The following is a 26,176-nucleotide window of genomic DNA, read 5'->3' on the forward strand; positions in this document are numbered from 1 at the left end:
TATCAAAGGCCACGGAGAAGAGATGGGTTTTAAGAAGTGATTTAAAAACAGACAGAGAAGAGGCCTGTTTAATGTGGAGAGGCAGATCGTTCCATAATGTGGGTGCCGACACAGACTGTCCCCTCTGAGCTTCCGCATCTGCAGTTCCTTCTCAAACACGATATACAGTAGACAGTTAAAAATAAAACATTATAATTTAAACATGTGAAGAATGAAATAAAATACCAGAGCACAATGTGGCTACAGACTTTTGGTTATTGAGTAGAGATGCTGCTTGTGGAAAAATGCTGTTTTTGTGCCTGGCTGTGGCGGCTTTGACAGTCCGGAGTCGCCTTCCAGAGGGAAGGTGACATGCAAGTTTAGTTGAGTTTAGTTTAGTTTATTGTCATGTGTACCAAGGTACAGTGAAAAGCTTTTTTGTTGCATCTATCCAGTCAGCAGAAAGATTGTACAAGATTCCAAACAAGCCATCCACAGTGTACAGATACATGATAAGGGATCAACATTTAGTGCAAGATATAGCCAGTAAAGTCTGATTAAAGATAGTCATCTTCTTCTTCTTGTGTATGGCGTGCACAGCCTAAAGTTGTAGGACAACTTGTTCCATTTGATCTTATTTGATTGTGCACGCCGGGTTGATTGCATTAGTCGAAACAGGGTGGACCACGTGAAGGTTGCAATCTCCCACCTCAAAGATAGTCTGAGGGTCTCCAATGAGGTAGATGGGAGGTCAAGACCCTTCTCTGGTTGATGAGAGGACTGTTCAGTTGCCTGATAACAGCTGGGAAGAAACTGTCCCTGAATCTGGAGGTGTGGGTTTTCACACTTCTGTAACTTTTGCCCCATGGGAGAGGAGAGAAGAGGGAGTGGCCAGGGAGTGAATTGTCCTTGATTATGCTGCTGGCCTTGCCGAGACAGCGTGAGGTGTAGATGGAGCCAATTGAAGAGAGTAGTAGAAAGGAACTGCAGATGCTGGTTTACACCGAAGATAGACACCAAATGCTGGAGTAACTCAGCGATACAGGCAAGTTGCCTGTTAACCAGTTAGCGAAAAGACTATACATGATTACAATGGTGCCATCCACAGTGTACAGATACATGATCATTGTATTAGCACTTAGTGCAAGGTAAAGTCCAGTAACGCCTGATTAAAGATGGCCTGAGGGTTTCTATTGAGGGAGATGGTAGGCCAGGACCGCCCTCAAGTAAACTAAAGATACAGCACGGAAATAGGCCAAGCCTGGTTTATACCAAAGCCAATTAAGCTGTAAACCTGAACGTCTTTGGTGTGGGAGGAAACCGGAGCACCCAGAGAAAACCCACGCAGGCCACGGGGAGAACGTACAAACTCCGTGCAGGCAGCACCCGTGGTCAGGATCGAACCCGGGTCTCTGGCGCTGTAAGGCAGCGACTCTACAGCCGCGCCAGCGTGAGTCGGTGGTAGGATGGTGCAGAGTGTGAGCACCATTGCCACAAGCGATGAAGTGGTTTACAAAGGCGTCCACCTAATGCCATTGGCCTGAAGAAGGGTCCTGATCCAAAAGGTCAGTTTAGAAGGACGAGGGGACACAATAGACAATGGGTGCAGGAGTAGGCCATTCGGCCCTTCGAGCAAGCACCGCCATTCAATGTGATTATGGCTGATCATCCCCAATAAGTACCCCATTTCTGCCTTCTCCCCATATCTGCTGACTCCGCTAGCTTCAAGAGCCCTATCTAGCTCTCTCTTGAAAGTATCAAGAGAACCGGCCTCAACCGCCCTCTGAGGCAGAGAATTCCACAGACTCACAACTCTCTGTGTGATAAAGTGTTTCCTCATCTCTGTTCTAAATGGCTTACCCCTTATTCTTAAATGTTAAATATGGCCCCTGGTTCTGGACTCCCCCAACATCGGGAACATGTTTCCTGCCTCTGGCGTGTCCAAACCCTTAATAATCTTATATGCTTCAATAAAATGTAAATGCATTAAGATATCCTCTCATCCTTCTAAATTCCAGAGTATACAAGTACCTCATTGAAGCTTACTGAATAGTGAAAAACCTGGATAGAGTGTATGTGGAGAGGATATTTCCACTAGTGGGAGAGTCCAGGACCAGAGGCCATGGCCTCCGAATTAAAGGACATTCTTTTAGGAAGGAGATGAAGAGGAATTTCTTTAGTCAGAGGGTGGTGAATCTGTGGAATTCAGTGCCACGGAAGGCTGTCTTTGGTTATTTCTAAAGCGGAGATTGACAGATTCTTGATTGGTGCGGGTGTCAAAGGTTATGGGGAGAAAGCAGGAGAATGAGGTTAAGGGAGAGAGATAGATCAGCCATGATTGAATGGCTGAGTAGACTTGATGGGCCGAATGGCCTAATTCCTCTCCTGTGACTTGTGAGCTTATGAAACGTCATCTATTCATGTTCTCCAGAGATGCTGCCTGACCCTCTCTGAATTACCCCATCACTTCTCCGCTGTTGCCATGTCAACAGTGCCGCACATAAGTGAGAGAGCAAATAAAATGTCACGAGATATTTCATGTCATCAGGCAACAAAGTGGGTTGTTGGAATAGAAATCACTGGCTTCACAGAGGAGGAGAGAGAGAGAGAGAGAGAGAGTGCTGGGTCCATACTTAAGAAAGGATGTACTAGCCCTGGAGGCAGTGCAGCGAAGGTTTACAAGATTAATTCCTGCAATGAGGGGATTGACATATGAGGAAAGGTTAAGTAGGCTGGAACTCTACTCTTTGGAGTTTAGAAGAATGAGAGGCGATCTCATTGAAACATATAAGATCGTGAGGGGCCTTGATCGGGTGGATGCACCGAGGATGTTCCCAATGATCGGGGAAACTAGAACTAGGGGACATAGTTGCAGAATAAGGGGGGGCTCTTTTAAAACTGAGATGAGGAAGAACTTCTTCACCCAGAGGGTGGTTAATTTATGGAATTCACTGCCCCAGGGAGCAGTGGAAGCAGAAACGTTAAATATATTTAAGTCTAAAATAGATGGTTTTTTAGCTGCCAAGGGGATAAGGGGCTACGGGGAGAGGGCAGGGATATGGACCTAGGTATGGTTAGTATAGTAAGACCTGAGTGATCTCCTGGACAAGTGTCGATCGCCTGGATTGGGGTCAGAGAGGAATTTCCCGGATTTTTTTCCCGAATTGGACCTGGGTTTTTATCCGTTTTTTTGCCTCCCTGTTTGTGGGTAAGTGTGTCTGTTTAGTGTTCAGCCATGAGCGAATGGCGGTGCGGGCTCAACGGACCTGGTGGTCTACTCTCGCACCTACTTTCTATGTTTCTAAGACTGAGAGATAAAATTTATGGAGTATGGGACATAGGCACTCAAATCATTACACAGACATTCAAGGTCTTTGCCACCGAGGGCCATTTAGAACGGAGATGAGGAAACACTTTTTCGTACAGAGAGTGGTGAGTCTGTGGAATTCTCTGCCTCAGAGGGCAGTGGAGGCAGGTTCTCTGGAATGTTTCAAGAGAGAGCTAGATATGACTCTTGAAGATAGCGGAGTCAGGGGATATGGGGAGAAGGCAGGAACGGGGTACTGATTGTGGATGATCAGCCATGATCACATTGAATGGCGGTGCTGGCTCCATGCCGTAATCAGGTTCACTCAGGATTTTGATGCTATATTTCAAAGGTATCAAAGGTATTTTATTAGTCACATTCACATACACCCAGGTGTAGTGAAGTGAAATGCTTTTTGCCATTTTGCAGCACACAAAAAAAGAGAATACAGACATAACACCAATAAGAGTCTTAAACACATAGAACATCCCCCCACAATGGCTCCCACCATGAGGGAAGGTACAAAGTCCAGTCCCCAACCCCAGTTCACCCATAGTCGGGCCTATTGAGGCCTCCACAGTTGCCTCTACGGAGGCCCGATGTTCCTGGCTGTTCTCGCCGGGTGATGTTGCTCCGGCGTCAGGAGAGTCCTCCCAGCGGCCTGGGAACCCTGGAACGGCCGCCTCCTTACTGGAGGCCGCGGCTTCCGAAGCCGACAAGGCCGCGCCGGTTGGAGCTCCACAACTGGCGATCTCGTCGCGAGATCCCAGGCTCCCGGTGTAAAGTTCGGCGCCGCCGCCCGCAGCTGGTCGCTCCACAGTCCTGCAGCTCCGCGATGTTGTTCCCGGCGGTCCCAGCTCACCGGAGCTCCAGCGCGGCGACCCGGGCAAGGCATCGCCCGCTCCGCTCCGCTCCACGATAGCGCTCCAGCGCTGTGCTGCCGCCGAAGCCGAGGTTCTGGGCGGTCCCCGACAGGAAACGCCGCTCCAGGCCCGCTGGTAGGCCGCGAGGACGGGTTGAAGCTGCAGCCCGGAGAAAAGCTGCCTCTCCGACCAGGTAGGGACCCTGAAAGGTAGTTTCCCCCTCCCCCCCCCCCCCCCCCCCCCCCCCCCCCCCACATAAACAAGTCTAGACCTCCAAACAAAACACTTTAAATAACTAAAAATAAAAATAAAACGATGAAAAGACAGACAGCTGCTGGCTGGGCAGCCGTGCACAGGACAGCGCCCCCTTATTTCACGTTATTGATGATTAAAGCTTTAAAAAAAGCCAGATTTAACATGGTTTTTACTGTTAAAATCCTTCCTGCCAGCTTCCAACACACTTCGATGCAAAGTTGCTCTGAACTTTTCACCTCAATGGGATATCACAGCAAGTGCTTCAACAGGAGGGGAAGGGCAAATTGGCATTGCAATTGGAACTACTGCGGCAAGCAGGGGAAGTGCTTGCCGCAGTATATATATATATATATCTACGCACACATTCACACACTCACACATATATATGTGTGTGTTTGTGTGAGCGTGTGCTTATGTGCACATATATATGTATATATTATATATCATATTACAAGCAGTATATATACTACGCACACATATATATATACATGTTTCTATATATATATATATATATATATATATATACTGTTTGTCATTATATAAATATACAGAATATACACACAATGCTGGAGTAACTCAGTGGGTCAGGCAGCATCTCTGGAGAGAAGGAATGGGGGACTTTTTGGGTCGAGATCCTTCTTCAGACCTATGTCTATATGAACAGAATGTACATGTGTGTATATATACATGCACATATATATATGAATATATATTTATACTAGACTAAGTGGGACCCGTTGGGTCCCAGCATCACACGGAAGGGCTGGTCACCAATGCAATATTCCACCTCTCCACCAATTCCAATATTGCTCGCCAAAGGGGGGGCTGTCTGTTGCGCTAGTATGGGTGTTGCGGGCCGAATGTACTGGTTTCCAGAGGGCTAGTATAGACATTGTGGGCTGAATGGATTCTTGGGCTGGCATCCAACTGTTGCAATGATTTTAAAAGCCAAGCCAAGGCAAACAATTGGGCTGCAGCCACCTGACAACCAAAATTCATTTTGTGAACACAAACTTTTTAAAAAGGCGAGGCAAACAATTGGGCTGCAGCCACCTGACAACCAAAATTCATTTTGTGAACACAAACTTGTTCAAAACGCGAGGCAAACAATTGGGCTGCAGCCACTTCACAGCCGCATCGAGGGGACTCACCGTGGAGTAGACGTGCGTTCAGTGTTATTCGCAGCTCAGAGAACTGTGACCCTCTCGCTTCCTGGGTCTGGCAGAGACTGAGTGAGGGACTACACTTCCAGGTTTTATAGGTGCTCCCCCCTGCGGCTAGTGGGGGCAGCAAAGAGAATGGCATTTAAAAAAAAAACATTAATATCTCTCTGATTTTTCATCGATGGGAAAAATCCTCTGGTCCCGGAAGGCAGATGGGGGTTCTGAGTGAGGTGGCCAAACATGACGGCCGTAGGTGGCGGCGTTCTCTCGGAAATCGCAGAACAGTGGGCCAAAAGCGGTCAAGATCAGACTTTTAGTAATATAGATGATATATATATATCTACATACACACACATAAAACAAGCTAGTAAACAATCAATAATAATTTGATCCTGACTACGGGTGCTGTCTGTATGGAGTTTGCACGTTCTCCCCATGACCTGCGTGGGTTTTCCCCCGGGTGCTCCGGTTTCATCCCACACTCCAAAAATGTGCAGGTTTGTAGGTTAATTAGCTGCGGTAAAATTGTAAATTGTTTGGGTAGAATAGTGTTAGTGTGCGTGGAGATCGCTGGTCGGCGTAGAATCGGTGGGCCGAGTGGCCTGTTTCCATGCTGCATCTCTAAACTAAACTAAACTAAGCATAGACACAAGATGCGTAACTCCCTGGTCAACTCGTCCGTTCCCATCCAAACCACCCCCTCCCCAGGTACTTTCCCCTGCAACCGCAGGAGATGCTACACTGGCCCCTATACCTCCCCCCTCGACTCCATCCAAGGACCCCGACAGTCCTTTCAGGTGAGGCAGAGGTTCACTTGCACCTCCTCCAACCTCACCTACAGCATCCGCTTTCACTCCACCAGTTTGTGTCTATCATCGGTGTAAACCAGCAACTGCAGTTCCTTGCTACACACTGGCAGTGGCGCAGCGGTAGAGTTGCTGCCTTACAGCGGCAGAGACCTGGGTTCGATCCTGACTACGGGCGCTCTCTGCGCAGAGTGTGTACGTTCTTCCCGTGACCCGGGAGCTCCCACACTCCAAAGATGTACAGGTTTATAGGTTAATTGGCTTTAGTAAGATTTTAAATTATCCCTGACCACTCCCTCCTCCCCTCTCCCATCTGGGCAAAAGGTACAGAAGTGTGAAAACGCACATCTCCAGATTCAAGGACAGTTGCTTCCTGGCTGTTATCAGGCAACTGAACCATCCTACCAACAGTTAGAGAGCGGTCCTGAACTACTATCTACCTCATTGGTGACCCTTGGACTATCTTTGATCGGCCATAACTGACTTTATCTGGCACTAAACGTTATTCCCTTATCATGTGTCTGTACTCTGTGAACGGCTCGACTGTAATCATGTATTGTCTTTCCGCTGACCGGATAGCACGCACCAAAAGCTTTTCACTGTACCTCGCTACACGTGACAATAAACTAAAGCGAACTAAAACTAAAGTGGGTAGGATAGTGTTAGTGCGCGGGGATCGCTGGTTGGCACAGACTCGTTTCCGCACTGTATCTCTAAACCAAAAACTAATCTGAAGGTGGGTCTCGACCCGAAACATCACCCATTCCTTCTCTCCAGAGCTGTGGCCTGTCCCGCTGAGTTACATAGAAACAGAGAAAATAGATGCAGGAGTAGGCCATTCGGCCCTTCGAGCCTGCCCCTCCACTCATTATGATCATGGCTGGTTATCCTGAATCAGCACCCCGTTCCTGCTTTCTCCCCATGTCCCTTGATTCCGTAGTTACGAGTTACGAGTTGTGTCTATCTTTGGTCTTAGATAAACGAGATTTTGTTTGCAAACATTTTTTATGGAGCATAGGTCTTATGCAATGACATGCTCTGAATGATCTATTTTTGAGTTATAAAACCGTTCTGCTAGTTGGAATGTCCAAATAAACAGCTGTAGAAAACTGAAACTGAAGTATAACAGCTGACGCTTGCCTGGTCTCTGTGAACACATGATAGGGAATCCTAGGATCACCCAGCAGGGATTTTTTTCCTCCTCTCTCTCTCTCTCTAAATTATCCCTCTGGACACAACCAGTTTTAGCACCAGTCAGTTTTGCAGACAGCAACTGGGTGCAGCAGGCTAAAGGAGATCTCCCGGAGACGTCTCGTTTAATGGGGGCTGCAGGCAGACTAGCTGGTGCCTGTCTCGATGTCTGGATGAAGCAAAGAGATTTTTTGGAGAGGGACACCACGGAACATTAACCGGTCGCCCCTCGCTGTAGATTGAGTGAGAGGGAGTCCCGGTGGGGCAGCGGTAGAGTTGCTGCCTTACAGCGCTTGCAGCGCCGGAGACCCGGGTTCCATCCCGACTACGGGTGCTTGTCTGTACGGAGTTTGTACCTTCTCCCCGTGACCTGCGTGGGTTTTCTCCGGGATCTTCGGTTTCCTACCGCACTCCAAAGACGTACAGGTTTGTATGTTAATTGGCTTGGTATAAATGTTAAAAAAAAATTGTGCCTAGTGGGTGTAGGATAGTGTGAATGTGCGGGGATCGCTGGTCGGCATGGACCCGGTGGGCCGAAGTGCCTGTTTCTCCGGGTGCTCCGGTTTCCTCCCACACTCCAAAGACGTGCAGGTTTGTAGGTTAATTGGCACTGGTAAAAATTGTAAATTGTCCCTGGATAATATTAGCGTGCAGGGGGATCGCTGGTCGGCGTGGACTCGGTGGGCTGAAGAGCCTGTTTCCACACTGTATCTCTAAAATAAACTGAACTAAACTATGCTGATATTATAGAAACAAAGAACCACAGATGCTGGTTTTACACCAAAGATAGACTCAAAGTACTGGAGCATCTCTGGAGAAAAACGAGATGCTGTCTGACCCATTGAATGACTCCAGCACTTTGTGTCTATCTTCCATGTAATGATACTGTTTGGCATTGATTATAACTGTCAGTAAACAGGGTAGTTTAGTTTAGTTTATTTTATTGTCACGTGGGTATATTAGACCCCTTCGGTCGTGGCACCATGGGTGTCTCCAGGGTGCTATTCCCTATATGGAGGACGTCTGTGCGTGACTTTGTTTAACGTGGGGAGACTGGTGCACAGACAGCCACCACATGGTCCTTGACAGATCTGGGTCAGGATCCAGTGGCATGGAGTCCAAGACGACCGGAGACCCATTTCTGCTGCAGCCTTCATCCGCCTTCAGACATGATCACATTGAATGGCGGTGCTGGCTTGAAGGGCCGAATGACCAACTCCTGCACCTATTGTCTATTGTCGATTACCTTCCCAGCCGTTGTGACGCTCCACCAAGATCAACCATCGCCCTCCGCCTGTTCCACCGTTGAGGTCTTGGTTGGATTGCTCTTTGTCAGAGACCTCCCCCCTCGACCTTAAAGCCCTGTTCCACTGTATGAGTTAACTCAAAGAGTTCTCCCGAGTTTGCCCTGATTCGAACTTGGAGATTTACGGTAATGGCCATTCGTCGGTACTCGGGGCTCTCGTGGACATTTTTCAACATGTTGAAAAATCTTCACGAGTCTTCCCGAGCTTACCTGCCGTTAGCGAGTCTTCCTGAGTACCTGCCATTAGCGTTACGAGCCGCTAAGAGACATCCCCGAGCTCCGACGTACCCGCTACGTTCATTCTCCGTGCTTACCATGAGTTTGATTTTTTTTTAAACTCGGGAGATCTCTTAAATGAACTCGCATTGTGGGACAGGGCCATTACTGCCATGGGTGGCCCTACCAGGAGCATAGCTCTAGATGGCATCACTCTCAGGATCTCAGGACCACACAAGCTTCTCCACCACGACAAGGTGACAATCCACGGAGAAACCAGAGGTATTTGTTGCAAAGTGCAGTGCTGTTCCAAGCAATGCCAAAGTAAGATACAACACACCCCTTGGAACTAAAGCTGCCTTTTAAAAAGATTTCTACAGGGATCTGTGTCTGTTATTCAGGTTGTTTTAGTCATGTCATTATTATCTGATGCTTCTTCTTGGAACAATGTGTTGCCCCCATGGACACGGTCCATACTGATCTCACAGTGGTAGAGTTGCGGCCTCATAGGTTCGATCCTGACCACGGGTGCTGTCTGTGTGGAGTTTGCACGTTCTCCCTGTGACGACATAGATTTCCTCCGGGTGCTCTGGTTTCCTCCCATATCCCGAAAATGTGTGGGTTTGTAGGTTAATTAGCCATCTAGTGTGTGGATGTGAAGGTGGGATAACATGGAACCTTCGTCAGTCAGAGTATTGAGTATCGAAGTTGGGAGGTCATGTTGCAGTTTTCTAAGACGTTGGTGAGACCGCATTTAGAATATTGTGTTCAATTCTGGGCACCATGTTATAGGATAGAGGTTGTCAAGCTTGAAAGGGTTCAAAAAAGATTTACGAGGATGTTGCCAGGACTCGGGGACTTGAGCTATAGGGAGAGGTTGAGCAGGCTGTGTCTCTATTCCTTGGAGCGCAGGAAGATGAGGGGTGAGCTTATAGACGTGTACAAAATCATGAGCGGACTAGAACGGGTAGGTGCACAGAGTCTCTTGCCCAGAGTAGGGGAATCGAGGACCAGTGAGTGGAGGAAGATTTATTAGGAACCCGAAGGGCAACTTTTTTACACAAAGGGTGGTGGATGTATGGAACGAGCTGCCAGAGGAAGTCGTCGAGGCAGGTACTCTGCCTCAGAAGGCAGTGGAGGCCGGTTCTCTGGATGCTTTCAAGAGAGAGTTAGATAGAGCTTTTAAAGATAGTGGAGTCAGGGGATATGGGGAGAAGGCAGGAACGGGGTACTGATTGGGGATGATCAGCCATGATCACATTGAATGGCGGTGTTGGCTCGAAGGGCCGAATAGCCCACTGCACCTATTGTCTATTGTACTAAATGTCTTTCAAATGTTGTTATAGTCCCTGCCTCAACTACCTCTTCAGTCGGTTCCTTCCATATAGACGGCTCCCTCTGTGTGAAAAAGATGACCCTCAGGTTCCTATTAAATCTTTCCCCCCTCACCTTAAACCTCGACTCCCTTACTCAGGGCAAGAGACTCTGTGCATTCACCCTATCTGTTCCCCTCCTGGTCTTATTCACCTCTATAAGATCACCCCTCATCCTCCAGAGCTCCAAGGAATAAACTCCTAGGCTGCCCAACCTCTCCCTAGAGCTCAGACCCTCGAGTCCTGGCAACAACCTCGTGAATCTTCTCTGCACCCTTTCCAGCTTCATGCACCCTTTCAAGCTAGTCTTGGAGAAAAGATACGAATCTCACGGTTACAGGTCTCTCAGTGTAGCACTGATAATATGTTGGAGAGTCTGGAGATGTATTTTATAGCACAACCCTCTGAATCATAGATGGGGACTCTGCCCCCTGCGTCACTATGACAATTACTCCCCCAATTCTCTCCAGGAATGGCAGACAGAAACAGATTTCATAGAAACATAGAAAATAGGTGCAGGAGTAGGCCATTCGGCCCTTCGAGCCAGCACCGCCATTCAATATGGTCATGGCTGATCATAGAAACATAGAAATTAGGTGCAGGAGTAGGCCATTCGGCCCTTCGAGCCTGCACCGCCATTCAATATGATCATGGCTGATCATCCAACTCAGTATCCCGTACCTGCCTTCTCTCCATACCCTCTGATCCCCTTAGCCACAAGTGCCACATCTAACTCCCTCTTAAATATATCCAATGAACTGGCCTCGACTACCCTCTGTGGCAGAGAGTTCCAGAGATTCACCACTCTCTGTGTGAAAAAAGTTCTTCTCATCTCGGTTTTAAAGGATTACCCCCTCATCCTTAAGCTGTGACCCCTTGTCCTGGACTTCCCCAACATCGGGAGCAATTTTCCTGCATCTAGCCTGTCCAACCCCTTAAGAATTTTGTAAGTTTCTATAAGATCCCCTCTCAATCTCCTAAATTCTAGAGAGTATAAACCAAGTCTATCCAGTCTTTCTTCATAAGACAGTCCTGACATCCCAGGAATCAGTCTGATGAACCTTCTCTGCACTCCCTCTATGGCAATAATGTCCTTCCTCAGATTTGGAGACCAAAACTGTACGCAATACTCCAGGTGTGGTCTCACCAAGACCCTGTACAACTGCAGTAGAACCTCCCTGCTCCTATACTCAAATCCTTTTGCTATGAAAGCTAACATACCATTCGCTTTCTTCACTGCCTGCTGCACCTGCATGCCCACTTTCAATCGTCTACCCGTTCATGCTTTCTCCCCATATCCCTTGATTCCATTTGCCCAAAGTGCTAAATCACACTCTCTCTTGAAAACTTCCTGTCAAATGGCCTCCACTGCCTTCTGTGGCTGAGAATTCCACCTGAAAATTTCACTTAGAAGGCTAAAGACATTCATTTTGACTTTCGACTTTCGAGATACAGCGTGGAAACAGGCCCTTCGGCCTACTGAGTCCGAGCCACTCCGTACACTAGCACTATCCGATATACTTGGGACAATCGGGCGGCACAGTGGCCCAGCGGTAGAGTTGCTGCCTCACAGCGCCACAGACTCAGGTTCGATCCTGACTATGGGTGCTGTCTGTACTGAGTTGGTACGTTCTCCCTGGGACCTGTGTGGGTTTTCACCGGGTGCTCAGGTTTCCTCCCACACTCCCAAGACATACAGGTTTGTTGGTGAATTGGCTTTGGTAGAATTATAAATTGTCCCTCGTGGATAATAATAATAATAATAAATTTTATTTATGGGCGCCTTTCAAGAGTCTCAAGGACACCTTACAAAATTTAGTAACAGAATAAAAAACATGTAAGCAGAATGACACAAAACAAAAAATAACGACAAAAAAAATTAATAATAATAATAAAGACATCAACAATACACAATTCAAAGACACAATTCAAAGACACAATTCAAAGAGAGAGCAGCGGCAGCTAATTGCGCCAGCGTTCACTCTCCCTTCCGGCAGCCATCTTGGAAACGGAACAAATTAAGAATCATTTAACATAGAAACATCCCCCCACAATGGTTCCCATTATGAGGGAAGGCACAATGTCCAGTCCCCAACCCCAGTTCACCCATAGTCGGGCCTATTGAGGCCTCCACAGTTGCCTCTACGGAGGCCCGATGTTCCAGGCCGTTCTCACCGGGTGATGTTGGTCCAGCGTCGGGAGAGTCCTCTCAGCGGCTTAGGACACCTGGAACGGCCGCTTCCTTACCGGAGATGGCGGCTTCCGAAGCCGACAAGTCCGCGACGGTTGGAGCTCCACCACTGGCGATCTCATCGAGAGATCCCAGGCTCCCAATGTTGAAATCAGCGCCGCCGCCCGCAGCTGGTCGCTCCGCAGACCCGCAGCTCCGCAATATTTTCCTCGGCGGTCTCAGCTCACCGGAGCTCCAGCGAGGCGATCCAGTGCAGCGACCCAGGCAAGGCATCGCCCGCTCCGCGATAGCGCTCCAGCACTGTGCCGCCACCGAAGCCGAAGGTGCTGGGCGGTCACCGACAGGAAACGCCGCTCCAGGCCCGCTAACAATGGCCTATTTCCAGTATTATCGTTACTTTTCTATATCTCTCTATATCACTGCCTGTATCTCTCATTTCCCTTTCCCCTGACTCCCAGTCTGAAGAAGAATCTCGACCTGAAACGCCACCCATTCCTTCTCTCCAGAGATGCTGCCATCTTTTTGTGTCTATTTAAACCAGCATCTGCAATTCCTTCTAAAACTAACCTAGACTATAACCTGGAGCAAGAATCCCACACAGTCACAGGGAGAACGTGCAAACTCCAAACAGGCAAAACCCTAGGTCGAGATCGAACCTTGGTCATGAAATTGCTCATGGTGTTTGCATTCTTAAAGAAGCTGGTTAAAATCAAGTTTAGCTGAACTTAGTATTGGGACACAGGGCGGAAACAGGCCCTTCGGCCCACCGAGTCCGATTCAACCAGCGATCATCCCACACACTATCGCTATCCTACACACGCTAGGGACAATTTACAATGTTACTGAAGCCAATTAAACTGGAAACCTGCACGTCTTTGGAGTGTGGGAGAAAGCTGGAGCACCCAGAGAAAACCCACGCAGGTCACAGGGAGAACATGCAAACTCCGTGCAGACAACACTCGTGGTCAGGATGGAACCCGGGTCTCTGACGTTGAGGGAGTGCAGCGTAGGTTCACAAGGTTAATTCCCGGGATGGCGGGACTGTCATATGCTGAGAGAATGGAGCGGCTGGGCTTGTATACTCTGGAATTTAGAAGGATGAGAGGAATTTTCATTGAAACATATAAGATTACTAGACTAAGTGGGACCCGTTGGGTCCCAGCATCACACAGGAGGGCTGGTCATCCAATGCAATATTCCACCTCTCCACCAATTCTAATATTGGTGACCAGTTGGGGGGGGGGGGGTTTCTGGAGCGCTAGTATGGGTGTTGTGGGCTGAAGGGACTGGTTTCCAGAGGGCTAGTATGCAAATTGTGCGCTAAATGGATTCTTGGGCTGGCGTCTCAGTCAATCAAGCCTGTTGTGCTGGCAACTCATTCACTCACGGCTGGTGGGCTGGTAGTTGACTCGCGGCTAATCCTTGAAATTCTATTTCAAGCAGGGTATAAGGCCACCAAATTCAAGTGCAGTTTCTTATCACTTCTAGCAGGGTATAAGGCCACCAAATTCAAGTGCAGTTTCATACCATTTGAAGCAGGGTGCAAAGCCACTAAAGACAGCGAGTCGTGACCTCTCCCTCCTCCATCTTGCAGAGACTGAGTCACACCCACAATTCCTGGTTTTATAACCCCCCCCCCCCCCCCCCCCCACCGGAAAAGGTGTGGCTTTCATGGAGTGATTGACAGGAGAGAGATTCTCAACATTTAAAAAAAAACTAATAACACTTTTATTTTTCATTGATGGGAAGAATTCTCTGCATCTGCTCAGCGTAGGGGGACTGAGTAAGATGGCCAAAAATCACAGCCGTAAGTGGTAGCGTTTTATCTAAAATCAATATACAGTGCAAACAGGAAGTGCATTTACAGTAGTGCCTTTCAACTTCAAGCCAATGCACCCAAGCCACCATTTGCAGTAAGTAATGCCTTTGAACTTCAAGCCATTGCATCCAAGCCACTATTTGCAGTAAGTAATGCCTTTTAACTTCAAGCCAATGCATCCAAGCCACCATTTGCAGTAAGTAGTGCCTTTCAACTTCAAACCACACCCAAGCCACCATTAGCAGTAAGAGGTGCCTTTCAACTTCATGCCACCATTTGCAGTGCCTTTCAACTTAATGCCAAAGCACCCAAGCTACAATTTGCAGTAAGTAGTGCTTTTCAACTTAATGCCAAAGCACCCAAGCCACCATTTGTAGTAAGTAGTGCCTTTCAACTTCAAGCCACAATTTGCAGTAAGTAGTGCCTTTCAACTTCAAGCCAAAGCAACCAAGCCACCATTTGCAGTAATAGTGCCTTTCAACTTCATGACACCATTTGCAGTAAGTGGTGTCTTTCAACTTCAAGCCACACCCAAGCCATCATTTGCAGTAAGTGGTGTCTTTCAACTTCAAAGCTCCCAAGCCACAATTTGCAGTAAGTGGTATCTTTCAACTTCAAGCCACACCCAAACCACACCCAAGCCACCATTTGCAGTAATAGTGCCTTTCAACTTCAAACCAAAGCTCCCAAGCCACCATTTGCGGTAAGTAGTGCTTTCAACTTCAAGCCAAAGCTCCCAAGCCACCATTTGCAGTAAGTAGTGCCTTTCAACTTCATGCCACCATTTGCAGTAAGTAATGCCTTTCAACTTCAAGCTAATGCACCCACGCCCCCCCCCCCATTTGCAGTAAGTAGTGCCTTTCAACTGCAAGCCACACCCAAGCCATCATTTGCAGGAAGTAGTGCCTTTCAACTTCAAGCCACAATTTGCAGTAAGTAGTGCCTTTCAACTTCAAGTCAAAGCTCCCAAGCCACCATTTGCAGTAATAGTGCCTTTCAACTTCAAGCCACACCCAAGCCACCATTTGCAGTAAGTAGTGCCTTTCAACTTCAAGCCAAAGCAACCAAGCCACCATTTGCAGTAATAGTGCCTTTCAACTTCAAGCCAAAGCTACCAAGCCACCATTTGCAGTAAGTAGTGCCTTTCAACTTCATGCCACCATTTGCAGTAAGTAGTGCCTTTCAATTTCAAGACACACCCAAGCCAAGCCAACCAGGGCAGGGGGGGGGGCGCTTTCTGGAGCGCTAGTATGAACCATTTTAGAACCAATAGACATTTTTTTTGCAAGCTTTAGAACCAATAGACACACTTTTTGCAAGCTTTAGAACCAATAGACATTTTTTGCAAGCTTTAGAACCAATAGACATTTTTTTGCAAGCTTGAGAACCAATAGACATTTTTTTTGCAAGCTTGAGAACCAATAGTCATTTTTTTGCAAGCTTGAGAACCAATAGACATTTTTTTGCAAGCTTTAGAACCAAGAGACATTTTTTTTGCAAGCTTTAGAAGCAATAGACATTTTTTTGCAAGCTATAGAAGCAATAGACATTTTTTTGCAAGCTTTAGAAGCAATAGACCTTTTTTTGCAAGCTTCAGAAGCAATAGACACTTTTTTGCAAGCTTTAGAAGCAATAGACATTTTTTTGCAAGCTTTAGAACCAATAGACATTTTTTTTGCAAGCTTGAGAACCAATAGACATTTTTTTTTGCAAGCTTGAGAACCAATAGACATTTTTTTGCAAGCTTTAGAACCAATAGACTATTTTTGCCATCTTTAGAACCAATAGAGACTATTTTTGCCAGCTTTAGAACCAATAGACATTTTTTTGCAAGCTTTAGAACCAATAGACATTTATTTGCAAGCTTTAGAACCAATAGACATTTTTTGCAAGCTTTAGAACCAGTAGAGACATTTTTTTGCGAGCTTTAGAACCAATAGAGACACTTTTTTGCAAGCTTTAGAACCAATAGAGACACTTTTTTTGCAAGCTTTAGAACCAATAGACATTTTTTGCGAGCTTTAGAACCAATATAGACACTTTTTGCAAGCTTTAGAACCAATAGACACATTCTGCAAGCATTTTAGAACCACTAAGGGCACTTACATTTGAGTAGACATGTGTTCAGTGTTATTCACAGCTCAGAGAAACGTAACCCTCTGCCTTCCTCCATCTTGAAGAGACTGTGTGGCACACCACTTTCAGGTTTTATAGTCCCTCCCCCCTGCCGCCAGCGGGGGCAGCAGAGAGAATGGGGAATTTTGTAAAAACATTAATATCTCTGTCATTTTTAATCGACGGGAAAAATCCTCAGCACACATGCGGCGGAAGGGGGCTCTGAGCAAGGTGGCCAAAAATGACGGCCGCAGGTGGCGGCGTTCTCTCGGAAATCGCAGCACAGATGGCCAAAACCGGTCAAGAACAGACTTTTAGTAATATATAGATAGAAGATAGATAGATTAAGGGTTTGGACACACTAGAGGCAGGAAACATGTTCCCGATGTTGGGGGAGTCCACAACCAGGGGCCACAGTTTAAGTATAAGGGGTAAGCCATTTAGAACGGAAACACGTTTTCACCCAGAGAGTTGTGAGTCTGTGGAATTCTCTGCCTCAGAGGGCGGTGGAGGCCGGTTCTCTGGATACTTTCAAGAGAGAGCTATATGGGGCTCTTGAAGAAAGTGGAGTCAGGGGATATGGGGAGAAGGCAGGAATGGGGGGACTGATTGTGTATGATCAGCCATGATCACATTGAATGGCGATGCTGGCTTGAAGGGCCGAATAGCCTACTCCTACACCTATTGTCCATTGTCCTCCCTAGTACTTCTAAACTGACCTTTCAGATCAGGACCCTTCTTCAGGCCGATGGCATTGGGTGGATGCCTTTGTAAACCGCTTCATCGCTTGTGGTAATGGTGCTCACACTCTGCACCATCCTACCACCGACTCACGCTAGCACGGTCCTGCACATATGGTTTATTGTCTATTGTCTACCACTGCGCCACCGTGCAGCCCCCTTTTTGTTGTCGCAACCATTATTATCAGCTGACAGAGGGGTGGACGATGAAACCGGCTCTGTTACATTGCCCTGAGATGATTTATCTTGCTCATGTTACTAAAGCACCAATCCCTGCCTGCTAGCTGGTCTTTATCACATGCTGCAGTCCATAGAACAATGGTTGCTTTTAATTTTGAAGGCTTAACCTTGTGACGTTACTGGCTCTTGTGACTGAGATGTGTTGTGGGTCAAAGAGACCTTTCTTAAATAACTCATAAAAACATCCAAATTGCAAACTAGAGCAAAACGCAAAGTGCTGGAGGAACTCAGCAGATTTTTAAAAAAAGCACATGTGGAGGGAATGGGCGGGCAAAGATAATAATTATAAAAGGACTGGACAAGCTAGATGCAGGAAAATTTTTCCCAATGTTGGGCGAGTCCAGAAACAGGGGCCACAGTCTTAGAATAAAGGGGAAGCCATTTAAGACTGAGGTGAGAAAAAACCTTTTCACCCAGAGAGTTGTGAATTTGTGGAATTCCCTGCCACAGAGGGCAAATCACTGGATGGATTTAAAAGAGAGTTAGATAGAGCTCTAGGGGCTAGTGGAATCAAGGGATATGGGGGGAAGGCAGGCACGGGTTATTGATTGGGGACAATCAGCCATGATCGCAATGAATGGCGGTGCTGGTTCGAAGGGCCGAATGGCCTCCTCCTGCACCTATTTTCTATGTCTATGTCTAAGATTGGAGTTTACGCCCTTTAAGACAGAGATGGATGGATTCTTGATTAGTACGGGTGTCAGGGGTTATGGGGAGAAGGCAGGAGAATGGGGCTGGGAGGGAGAGATAGATCAGCCATGATCGAATGGCGGAGTAGACTCTGCTCCCATCACATGACACAAAAACATGGAAAATAGGTGCAGGAGTAGGCCATTCGGCCCTTCAAGCCAGCATTGTCATTCAATGCGATCATGGCTGATTATCCAAAATTACGAGAGAGCTAGATAGGTCTCTTAAAGATAGTGGAGTCAGGGTATATGGGGACTAGGCAGGAACTGGGTACTGATTGTGGATCATCAGCCATGATCACATTGAATGGCAGTGCTGACTCAAAGGGCCGAATGGCCTACTCCTGCACCTATTGTCTATTGTCTATAATACCCCGTTCCTGCTTTTTCCCCATATCCCTTGATTCCGTTAGCCCTAAGAGCTAAATCTAAAGGGCCTGTTCCACTGTACAAGGTAATTCTAGAGTTCTCCCGAGATTCCCCTGATTCGAACCCGGAGAATTACGGTAAGGTACTCGGGGCTCTCGTGGACATTTTTCAACATGTTGAAAAAACTTTACGAGCTTACCGCTTTTCCCAAGTACCTGCCGTTAGCGTTACGAGCCGCTAAGAGACGTCCCGAGCTCCGATGTACCCGCTACGTACACTCTACGTGCCTACCACGAGTTTGTTTTGTTTTTTTAACTCGGGAGAGCTCTTGGGTAAACTCGTATAGTGGGACAGGCCCTTTACTCTCTTGGAAACATCCAGTGAATTGGCCTCCACTGCCTTCTGTGGCGGAGAGTTCCACAGATTCACAACTTTCTGGGTGAAGTCCTAAATGTTCTTCCCCTTATTCTTAAACTGTGACCCCTGGTTCAGGAACCCCCCCCAACACCAGGAACACTTTTCCTGCATCTAGCCTGTCCAATCCCTGAAGAATTTTATATGTTTTTACAAGATCCCTTGACTTTATGACCCTTCTTCATACTGACTGTCGTAGTGGGCAGAAAGCTTTTCCTGGTGGCATGGTGGCTCAGCTGGTAGAATTTCTCCCCACCGCGCCAGAGAACCCGCGCTCGATCCTGACCTCGGGTGCTTTCTGTGTGGAGTTTGCACGTTCTCCCTGTGACCACGTGGGGTTAGATTAGATTAGATTAGATTAACTTTAATTGTCATTCAGGTATACACATAGACACAGTGCACATTGAACGAAATTTCGTTGCATTGACTCTTCAAAGTAGCAGCAGAATATAACATTTATATCAAGCGATCAGTAAAAGTGCTTAGTGTGTCCATAAAAAGTGCTTCATGTGCGTAGTTCTGTAAAATAGATATGTAGGAAAGTTTTTAACTTGCTCTGGTTTCCTCCCATATCCCGAAGACGTGCAGGCTTCAAGTCAAGTCAACTTTATTTGTCACATACACATACAAGATGTACAGTGAAATGAAAGTGACAATGCCTGCGGATTGTGCAAAACAACAGAACACAACAGAACAGAACCAGCCGGTTAATTGGCCTCTGTAAATTATCCCTGATTTGTTGGAAGTGGATGCGAAAATGGGATAATATAAACATGCGTGAACGGGTGATCGATGGTCAGCAGGGAGTCAGTGGTTCAAAGGGCCCGTTTCCTTGCTGTGTCTCTGAGTTCTCTATCCTCCCCCCACCAGTCTTTAGTGTAGATTAGTTTAGAGATTCAGCGCAGAAACAGGCCCTTCGGCCCACCGAGTCCGCGACGACCAGCGATCCACGCACACGAGCACTATCCTACACACCCTTAAGGATAATTTACAATTTTTACCAAAGCCAATTAACCTACAAACCTGCGCGTCTTTGGAGTGTGGGAGGAAACCGGAGCACCCGGAGAAAACGGGGAGAACGTACAAACTCCGTACAGACAGCACCCGTAGTCAGGATCGACCCTGGGTCTCTGGCGCTATAAAGCAACAAATCTACTGCTGCAATCAGTAACCAGTCTATAACCAGTCGGTTGGTTTAACTGGGTTTCAAAGTATATTTAATTCAATTGCAGAACAAAAAGGAAAACAAATCAAATGATCAATTGAAGATTAAGACTAAATGCATTTTAAAGATCTCTGCGATGCCTTTCCTTATAATTCATTCCCTTTCTTGATTAGGTGTGTAGGAAAGTCTGAAGAAGGGTCTCGGCCCGAAACATCCCCCATTCCTTCTCCCCAGAGATGCTGCCTGTCCCGCTGAGTTACTCCAGCATTCTGTGTCCACCTTCCCTTTTTTGATTAGTAAGTGTGTCGGTGGTTATGGGGAGAAGGCGGGAGAAAGAGATAGGAGGTTGGAAGGACGAGGTAGATCAACCATGACTGAATGGCGGAGTAGACTTGATGGGCCAAATAGCCTAATTCTGCACCAATCTCTTAATAATAATCAATAATAATGAATAATGAATAATTTTATTGGCCAAGTATATTCACATACAAGGAATTTGCTTTGGTGCTCCGCCCGCACGTGACAACATGACATACAGTGACAGTTAGGAATGACACATAAAACATTAAACATTAATAATAAAACATTATCGATTAAACATGTGAATTAAATAAAATACCAGAGCAAAAGGAGGCTACAGATCTTGTGGTGTAAGCAAGCAGTAATGTAGATGGATGGAATAAATAGTTATCCATGGACACTTCTGAAGAACATACAATGCAATTACTAATGTTGGTCGAGTATTTTATGAAGTAAGTAAGTAAGTAAGTAAGTTTATTGGCCAAGTATTCACATCACATACAAGGAATTTGCCTTGGTGCTCCGCCCACAAGTAACAACATGACATACAGTGACAGTTACGAATGACTCAGAAAACACTAAACATGAATAATAATAAAACATTAATGATAAAACACCATTGATCAAGCATGTGAACCAACAAAATACAAAATATTTTTCCTTTTGCTCTTGATTTTCAGCCCACTTTATTTTCATGGCAGGAAACAAGTCCAGGGATGCTAATTTAGTGATAGTTCTAGGATGATTTTATAGCCACATATGTGAAATGCTAACACTTTGATATTCTTTATCTTACAAACTGTTCAGTAGAGTATTGCCTGACTCCTGATCCCCGATTAGCAAGTGTGCAGAAGTGGTCCACTGGGCCCGCTTGTGAGAAGCACCATCTTTTGGGAGACTCTAGGACCAGGGTGCACCGCCTCAGAATAAAAGGACCTACCTTTAGGAAGGAGATGAGGAGGAACTTCTTTTGCCAGAGGGTGGTGAATCTGTGGAATTCATTGCCACAGACGGCTTGATTCTTGATTAGTGCGGGTGTCAGAGGTTATGGGGAGAAGGCAGGAGAATGGGGTTGAGAGGGAAAGGTAGATCAGCCATGATTGAATGGCGGAGTAGACTTGATGGGCCGACTGGCCTATTTCTGATGCGAGAAATTGTGAACTTTCCAAAGTCCGTACTCCAGCTGTTATGAATGGAGCCCGATCCAGGCGAGCCCCCAGGCTGCTGCAGGGCACCCAGCCGTCGCCTCCCTTGGTCGACCAGCGACCCCACATCCCTCTCCTCTCCTCGCCCGTCCACCTTTGTTCCCCGGGTGGTGGGAGCCTCCCGGAACCGACCTCGAGGGCGCGGTGGGCCAGACCCCGCTTTCCTCTCCTTTCCTCCGGCTTCACTCCTCGCCCCTCCCGTCCGCCGTCATCGCCGGATCCATCCTCCCGGATGCATGGCGGGAGAGACTGGTCCTTGACGTCAGTAGGCAGAAACACAAAACACAATCGATCCAGTAACAGTGTACAGATACATGATAAGGGAATAACGTTTAGTGCAAGGTAAAGCCTGTAAAGTCCAATCAAGTCTGGGGGTCATCAACGAGGTAGATAGTAGTTCAGCACCACTCTCTGGTTGTGGGTAGGATGGTTCAGTTGCCTGATAACAGCTGGGAAAAACCTGTCCCTGAATCTGGAGCTGTGTGTTTTCACATTTCTCCAACTTTTGCCCGATGGGAGAGGGGAGAAGAGGGAGTGGCCAGGGTGTGACTCGTCCTTGATTATGCTGCTGGCCTTGCCGAGGCAGCGTGAAGTGTAGATGGAGACAATGGAAAGGCAATAATAAAGCACTGTAAATTAAAACATGTACAGCTGTAAAATAACATCCCTACCCTTACGTGTAGGAAGGAACTGCAGATGCCAGTTTACACCGATGATGGACACAATATGCTGGAGTAACTCAGCGGGACAGGCAGCATCTCTGGAGAGAAGGAATGGGTGACGTTTCCGGTCGAGACCCTCCTTCAGACCCATTCCTTCTCTCCAGAGATGCTGCCTGTCCCGCTGAGTTACTCCAACGTTTTGTGTCTGTCTTCAATGGAAAGGAGGTTGGTTTGTGTGATGGTCTGGGCTGCGTCCACAATTCTCTACAATTTCTTGCGGCTTTGGATTGAGCTGATCCCGATCCATGCCGTGGTACTCCCTGGTTGCTGCGAAGAAGCGATTCTTCATCCTGGTGGTCACGGCTTTCCTGTGCGGCACTGTAGTGCAGCTGACATAACCGCTGCCTCACAGCGTCTGAGACCCAGCTTTGATTCTGACCTCCAGTGCTGTCTGTGTGGAGTTTGCACGTTCTCCGTGTGACTTTTTGCCGAGTGCTCCGGTTTCCTCCTACATCCCAAGGACGGGTGGATTTGTGCGTTAATTGGCCTCTGTAAAATGCTCCTGGTGTGTAGTCAGTGGATACGAAAGTCAAATCAAGTCAAATCAAGTCAAGTCAAGAGAGTTTATTGTCATGTGTCCCTGATAGGACAATGAAATGCTTGCTTGCTGCAGCACAACGGGATATTGTAGTCATACATACAGATCAGATCAGTGTGTACATATACCGTAGAATATATATATACACGCATCAGTAAACAGATAAAGTGCAATAGATTGTTATGGTTCATAGTTTGTTTGAAGTTGTGTTTAATAGTCTGATGGCTGTGGGGAAGAAGCTGTTCCTGAATCTGGATGTTGCAGATTTCAGTCTCCTGTACCTTCTACCTTCTACCCGATGGCAGCGGAGAGATGAGTGTGTGGCCAGGATGGTGTGGGTCCTTGATGATGCTGGCAGCCTTTTTGAGATAACATGGAAATAATGTGAACGGGTGATTGATGGTCAGCATGGGCCCGGTGGGTGAGTGAGTTAGGCCATTCAGCCCATCGAGTGCTCCAACATTCAATCGTGGTTGACCCATCTCAACCTTATTTCTTAGTTAGTTTTGTTCAGTCTTTTATTGTCACATGTACCGGAAGAGGAGAGAGGAACCTGCTGCCTTATACATCAAAGGAGACATGGTGGAGAGAGTCAACGACTTTAGGTTCCTGGGAATAAACATCTCCCAGGACCTCAAATGGCAAATGAACACCGTCACTCTCTTGAAGAAGTCTCATCAGCGGCTGTATTTCCTGAGGTCTCTACGGAGAGCTAACGTCTCACAGCCACTGCTATGTCGCTCTTCCAGGGAGATGCTAAATGCATTTCGTTGTCTCTGTACTGTACACTGACAATGACAATTAAAATTGAATCTGAATCTGAATCTGAATCTGAATCTGCTGTCCTTCTATCGATGCGCCGTGGAAAGTATCCTCACCTATGGAATCCTGGTGTGGTTTGCCAGCTGTACTGTGGCTGAGAGGAGGGCGCTGCATGGAATTATAAAAACTGCGCAGCGCATTACAAACGCTAACCTGCCCTCCTTGGATGACATATACAAGGCCCGATGCTTGCGCAGGGCCATAAATATCAAGAAGGACACATCCCACCCTGCCAACCACCTTTTTACTCTGCTACCCTCGGGGAGGCGACTCAGGTCTCTGCAGGCTCGCACCGGTAGACTAAAAAATAGTTTCTACCCATGTGCGGTAAAAGAGCTTAACTCCAATAGTGAACACTGGGAAGCAAGAAGTAACTTCGAGGAATACCGCTAAATTCTTTTAAACTTTTTTAAAAATGTATCTATTATTTTACTATTAACTGTACATATGTGTATTGATTGTTGTGTTGCATTTCTTTTAACGGAGGAGAAGCAAATGGAATTTCGTTGCTCAGTTTTGTGCAATGACAATAAACACATTCTATTCTATTCTATTCTATTCTATACGGTGAAAAGCTTTTGTTTGCGTGCTATCCGTGGATTGTCACCTTGTCGTGCTGGAGAAGCTTGTGTGGTCCTGAGATCCTGAGAGCGATGCCGTTTGGAGCTATGCTCCTGGTAGGGCCACCCATGGCGATAAGGTCGAGGGGGAGGACTCTGACAAAGTGAAATCCAACCAAGACCTTAACGGTTGAAAAGGCGGAGGACGATGGCTGACCTTAGTGGAGCGTCACAACGGCTGGGAAGGCGGATGAAGGCTGCAGCAGAAAAGGGTCTTCGGTCGTCTAGGACTCCATGCCACTGGATCCTGACCCAGATCTGTCAAGGACCGTGGGTTGGCTGTCTGTGGCAGTCTCCCCATGTTAAATAAAGTCACGCACAGGCGTCCTCCATATAGGGAATAGCACCCTGGAGACACCCATGGTCAACCATGACCGAAGGGGGCCTAAGAAGAATCCAGTCAAAAAGACAATGCATGAATACAATAGACAATAGACAATAGGTGCAGGAGTAGGCCATTCGGCCCTTCGAGCCAGCACCACCATTCACTGTGATCATGGCTGATCATCCACAATCAGTACCCCGTTCCTGCCTTCCCACCATATCCCTTGACTCCGCTACCTTTAAGAGCCCTATCTAACTCTCTCATGAATACAATCAAGCCATCTATGGTGCAAAGATGAACGATAAAGGGTGCAACTTTTAATGCAAAGGGTGTGTTTCCATGCAGGCAGCTCAACCATCCTACCACAACTAGAGAGCAGTCCCGAGCTACTATCTACCTCATTGGATTTTACTGGACTTTATCTTTCACTAAACATTATTCCCTTTTTATCATGTATCTATCTGTGCACTGTGAATGGCTCGATTGTAATCATGTATTGTCTTTCCGCTGACTGCTCAGCACGCAACAAAAGCTTTTCACTGTACTCAGTACACGATGGTGCAGTGGTAGAGTTGCTGCCTCACCAACTCCAGAGGCCCGGGTCCGTTCCCGACTACGGGTGCTGTCTGTACGTAGTTTGCACGCTCTCCCCGTGACCTGCGTGGGTTTTCTCCAGGTGCTGCGGTTTCCTCCCACAATCCAAAGACGTACAGGTTTGTAGGTCAATTGGCTCGGTATAATTATAATTTGTCGCTGGTCGGCACGGCGTGCTCGGTGGGCCGAAGGGCCTGTTTCCGCGCTGCATCTCTCAACTAAACTAAACTAAACTAAACTAAACTAAGCATGGATTCGTACATGGATACGACAGGTTTAGAGGGATATGGGCAGGCAAGTGGGACTAGTGTAGTTGAGACATGTTGGCCGGTGTGGGCAAGTTGGGCCGAAGAGCCTGTTTCCATGCTGTATGACTCTATGACTCTATAAACGAAACTATACTAAGCTAAACTAAACTAAACTGATGGTCTGAAAGAAGGTCTCGACCCGAAACGTCACCCATTCCTTCACTCCAGCGATGCTGCCTGGCCCGCTGAGTTAGTTCAGCATTTTGTGCCTGTCTTAAACTAAACGAAGCCTTGTGCATTGTGTCTCAATCTAGCGCGAGTGCACCTACGCATTTGTGTTGACTCTGCCATGCATGTGTTGTTGCAGCTTCTACTGTTGCAAGACTGTAGTACACAGAGTTCCTCATTGCTAATGAAATGATCAAACTTGCAGAGAATTGTGAGCGCAGCCCGGCCAGACTGTCACGCTAAAACCAACCTCCCTTCCGTTGACTCCATCCACACCTCACTCTGCCTCGGCAAGGCCAGCAGCATAATCAAGGACCAGCCCCACCACGGCCACTCCCTCTTGTCCCCTCCCGACCAGTGCCTTGTACCCTGC

The 26,176-nt window shown here is 47.1% G+C and overlaps 1 protein-coding gene across 6 annotated transcripts in view; it reads left to right on the top strand.

Moving 5' to 3' along the window:
* ripor2 (RHO family interacting cell polarization regulator 2) overlaps positions 1-26,176 on the top strand; it is a 174,341-nt gene that overhangs the window by 69,400 nt on the left and 78,765 nt on the right. The window contains exon 1 of one of the 6 annotated variants that reach the window (XM_033014222.1): positions 7,949-7,990. The exons of the other annotated variants lie outside the window; for them this stretch is intronic. The gene's annotated coding sequence lies outside the window, so the exon portion shown is untranslated. Of the gene's footprint in view, positions 1-7,948; positions 7,991-26,176 lie in introns of those variants that run through there. 6 annotated transcript variants of the gene reach the window in all.

The sequence above is a fragment of the Amblyraja radiata genome, chromosome 2 (assembly GCF_010909765.2).
Source record: "Amblyraja radiata isolate CabotCenter1 chromosome 2, sAmbRad1.1.pri, whole genome shotgun sequence".
NCBI lineage: Eukaryota > Metazoa > Chordata > Chondrichthyes > Rajiformes > Rajidae > Amblyraja > Amblyraja radiata.